Below are 5382 nucleotides of genomic sequence, written 5' to 3'. Positions count from 1 at the left end.
TCAAATCCAGATCGTCCACGTTTACAGCGAAGCAACATGTGATACCGCCAAAAGTGCTTTTCACCCCCTCGCATAACTGACATCGGCCGTCCGTGGATCCAACGGAAAGATTTTGAACGTTGGAGAATGCGTAACGCTGATTGGCTATTGAGCTCGGGGGTCGATCGTAGAAGGGGACGCCGGGTCGCAACGAGCCTCACAGTACCACTTCGACTGTGAACGCGATAGGAATTGGATCGTCTATTTTACAAAGCTCCTTTATCTTTTGCAACAATTACATTCGAATGTCTTTTCAAGCGCTAACGACATAATCGACGTTTGGTAAGCGATTAGTAACTGCGAATTCGTAGAATTCGTGGATAATTCTCGAGCTGTTTCGTGCGTACGCGATTTTAAGTGGCACGCAAACAGGTGTACCTATTCGCGTAGCGCAAGAAATGTATCACGGAGGTCGTTGCAGGTAATATCCATCGACAGACGGGACAATTCGGGTGCACAATCTATGCCTATGACTGTGCAGTAGGGCATATTCTTCTCGACCACTTGTCTGGGGCCAACCACCACTATTGTCTCGCGAAGGCCAAGCTGTAAATCTTCGTTGCTTATACCGCTTTCTTGGTGAGTGTTAATTTTTTTCTTATTCGATGGTATAATAATACCGTTATTACGAGGTAAAAGTTTTTGGATGTGTGATTTCTTGATTGAAGAGACGCTATCATTATTAAAAGTTTGAATATCACGCCATTAGCGAGGGAAACATAATACAGAATGATTCTTTCATTTGCTTACATTCGATTTGTTAATTTTACTCCTATTCTCCTTTTTAATTCGTAATTTAATTGTGAGGACATATGCTATGGAGCAATTTTTGTTACATTTAGCATCGTTGCTTTATTTGTTAAGACTGTTGAGCAATACGATCGTTTACTTTATTTACTGCCTTGTTTGCTATTATTTTACTTTTAAAGACAGGTATTTTGGAAATATAAACTTCTACATATTGGTATAATATTGATATACTTAAAAATGTCGTTTAGTGAATAGGAAAATAGGACACTGAAGGTTTAACTAATTTAAAACGATTTAGTTATTGAAGATAGTACTTGCTGAGCAAATGGATCGCGAAGTTGTCATAATGCTACAAATGATACACGCTTGTTAAATGAAAATCCATCGACTTTTCATTTTTCCATTTGTTTAAGAAATATGTTGTCCCATTAGTTTATTCCATTAATTTTTATAACGATATATGCAAACAAAAGTGTATAAATAATAATATGCAAATAATTTTTTAACTTAAATGTCACTTATTTAATGTTTTATAGAATGCTATAAGTATACTACTGATAAGATTAATTAATCGAGAACGGAATTAATGCTGTTTACTGTAATCAGAAAGAAAATGGATTAAGGAGCGAGAAGATTTCGAACGTAGCGAAATTATTTGTTGATTGAATATCTCCTCCAACCCGACAAGCAATGCGGGTTATTACAAGTAGTTTTTACTTAATTTCCAATTAGTTATCGTATCTATAAGGTGTGGTCAAAGTTTTGGTACATAAATTTAGCTTGCATCGTATTGTACCGATTTATTTATATATCCTTTTTTATATGATTTATGTTATTGAGTTAGGATTATATTAAATTATTAATAAAATGAAAGAAAAATGGAAATTAAAATTAAATAAAATAGAATTGCATTAAATAAGAAATAGAAATAAAGTTGAACTAAAGCAAATTCAATTAAATTATTTCTTTTTACTTGCCTATGGGATTTTGGAATTATTAAAGTTCCTATTACGTACTCGTATTCTCGCTAATTTTTAAAATGAATTGACTATGAAATGAATGAGACTATTTTTCCGATTATATTAAATACGCAATATCAATTACGTATAATTGAATACATTATTCGAACGTTTTCTACAGAACTCTTGTTATTAATACATTAATACATTATGGAAAATTTGAAACCAATTCGATATATATATATATAGAGGTTGCAAGGCATTTATTGCAAACATATGCTTAACGAAAAATTAGTATACAACATTAGTAGTAGTCTCAAACATACAATTAATCACAGTAAATGTCCTGCGACTCTTACATACATTGTCATACTCGTTTGAAATTGTAATAATACGTTAATCTTGTCACAGTATCGATAGGATATCAAGATATTCTTAATAATATGTCCACAAGGAGTTTGCAGGGATATTCAAATATTTTCGCGAACCACTGTAATTCAGCACAAGAGCAGAAAATTCCAGATTTTTTAGTTCTCGATCAGAGTGAATGTTTATACAAGTAACATTCGCTATCTGTGTCCATATTTACCGAACATTTCTATTAAACCTGCGCCGAGCTCGTAGAATGCCTCAGGTCGTATATGAGATGTCAGTTTTATCAAACGAAACGGGACCAGCTAATGTTTAATCTCGTAAACTGAAGTTGCCAGCAGAAAAGTACGGCTCTATATAGTAATTGGTGAAGACCGTGAAACGCGAAAGATGAGAAAGAAACAAAAGGCGGGGGATACGACGAATCATGGCAATCCATTTTATTTTCCAGCCATCGATTAACGGCCAACGTTTAATTTCATTTCTTTCGCAAAACTCAATTAGAATCGTCGCGACAATCGCTAGAAACCGCAGGCAAATCTGTCAACGTATCGATCGTAGCGGACGCCAATCCCTCTGCGTTAAATGAAATAACGAAATTCAAGATGTAAATTTCACGAAACTTTTCCTCTCGGATTTGTTCGCCAGTCGATGCTTCAAATACTACAGAATATAGCTATTTGCTTTTTGCTGGAAAGCTGAGCGCTATTTCGCTTAAACGTGAAACAGCGAGAATTTAGGTATTTCAAAGACACTGTCTATGGAAATCGCTGAAAATTCCAGCCATTTAATTTCACACTGACCTACTCCAGTTTTTTAAATACTTTAGAAGAGGGCGCTACTCGTTACCATTTTATATAGCCATGAAGCGTTTAATCCTCGAAGGAGGATAATCTTAACAAGATACATCTCGGAGAGATGAATATATATCGGAGATGAATAAAAGTTTTTCGATTCTTCATATTTGATTTTTTAAGTAAAACTTTCCGTTGATCCTGGCTTGAATCTTCTACTTTTTCGTGCACCCAAATGCTTATTATTAGATGAGAGCGATAGGAAGGTTTTTCCTGTTTCGCAACATTAAAGACAGCAGGAAACGAGCTAATAAAATTGAAGTCACTTAGCCCTTAATATATTTAATATGAGTAATTTTTTAAATATAGCCATCTATTAGCGTGCGTTTGAACTTTGCGTTTTTCTTTTTCGTGCACCTGAACGTTTTTTATTAGACTGAGTGGGACACGTACCTAGGAAGCTTTCCGTGCTTCTCAACTTCAAAGTAAACAAAGGACATTTGACAAAGTCAACAAGCGACGAGTTAATAAAATTGAAGTTAAGATAGACAGAAAGATAATACGTATGTAGTACCTCTGTGGAAGATAATATAAAATGGAAACGTATTTGATGCAACAGAAATATCTTTCTGCAAATATAGGAGACGAGGAATCAATTTAGCAAAATAATTAAATAAAGTTATTGACTCGCGAATTACACGCATGTAATACCAGATAAAATAACTTTAACTTAATAATCTTTGTTTCTTATATTCTCGTGAATAATAATTCTTTAATCGATAGTTCCATGGATATTTAGAATAATATCTACAAATTATTTAGAAATGCATAAAAATCCACGGTTTGTTTAATCGTATAGATACATACATAGATAGGTTGAAGGTTTATTTTGAAAATTCATTAGAAACCTAAGAAGTGAATTTACGAACTGCACAGGCGGATAAGTTTGAACGCGAGGAAGAGTGTGGTTCTTGAGTTCGATGATTTTTCCAAGTAACAGTCTTAATTCACGTGCGAATGTTAAATTGGAAATCTTTTAAGCTTTACGCAAATTATACACACGGTTTACACAATAAATATTTATAGAGGTGAAAATGATCTTTAAAACAATCCTTCGTATTAAAACCAAATATTTGAGTAATTCTTAAGGCGAAGATCGCGTATACAAACATTGAATATATTACATAGAGGAAACGTTGCAGAGCAACGTAAAATAATGTTCGTGATACAATTAAAGGCCGCGCTTAAACTAACAGTTCGATCGGGAAAATTCATTACCTTTTAAAAATTCAAATCCAATTAAACAGAATCCAACGAAATTGAATTTCCGCTTAAAAATCTTGTACAAGCATTTAAAAATCAACGTATGTACCTACTTGTCGCTCTACAAATCCTCGCCGCTATAAATTTCCCTGTCTTAAAAGAAGTAGAAGATACAAACTATATAAACCACATAATTTTTATCGCTTTATATCACGTTGCTATAATACGTTTTATATCACGCGTAATATAGTTTCTCAGCCACAGTGGCGTTACAAGGGCGAGACCATACGTGTCTTAATGGCGTTGTTTCGTTGATATCGAATAATATCAAAGAGACGCTGACAATGCCTTCGTGTAACGTAAGGGATGAAATGAAAAGTCGAGAACAAGTCTTTTTTCCTTTCCTCGTTCTTAGTCAGTTAAGAAGAATGCGAGAATGGAAGGGACAGCAGCCATGAAGTATGTACGTTTTCACGTCGGTGCCTCTCATTGTCTGCTGCAACGTTACACTGCGTTTCGTTGAAGATACTCTAGTATTGCGAACCTTTATGGTCAAAGCACGTCGAATAGCCATCAAGCGGGTGTATACGACCTATTTGTGACCCAACAACTAAACTCGATATTAATTCTAGACCCTTGATCCTTGGCCAATGAGTTCACCTGATTATCGTAATTAAGCAGTTATGATTTTAATCGGTTTACGAACGCTTCGATTTTAAAGTAGGATCGGATATCAAGAACAACAGATTTTAAACTGTCGGATTGCATCCGACGGGACTCGTATTTTCTGCTTCGTCGAACCCGTTTTTATCGATGTTTTGATTCGAAGTTTCATGAACATTGCAGATCGTTACGTTGTCGATTATGATAAATCCTGTAAGAATATATTGTATAGATTTGTATTAACATAATGATACATACATAATGATACAAATATTACGCAATACGTGTATCGTACGTATTTCATCTGGATGTTAAAATCAATGGAATTGTGTTTCTACTAGAAATCTTCGTCTCTGACGTATACAGTGGATAGAAAGGCAGGAAATTTGTGAGATAAATTATAATACGTATCCGAATGTGACAAAAACGTCTCGTATAAAAGCAAGTGTTTGTTTATTAGGGCTGTGCTTAATTGCGGAAAAACAGACGCGCGGAATATCTCGTCCGTGGGAATGTACGAACGGTATTGTGTTGCGAAATAA

The sequence above is a fragment of the Bombus terrestris genome, chromosome 4 (assembly GCF_910591885.1).
Source record: "Bombus terrestris chromosome 4, iyBomTerr1.2, whole genome shotgun sequence".
In the NCBI taxonomy this organism is placed as follows: Eukaryota; Metazoa; Arthropoda; class Insecta; order Hymenoptera; family Apidae; genus Bombus; species Bombus terrestris.
The sequence above is the reverse complement of the archived record's forward strand: the minus strand, read 5'-3'. Positions refer to the sequence as shown.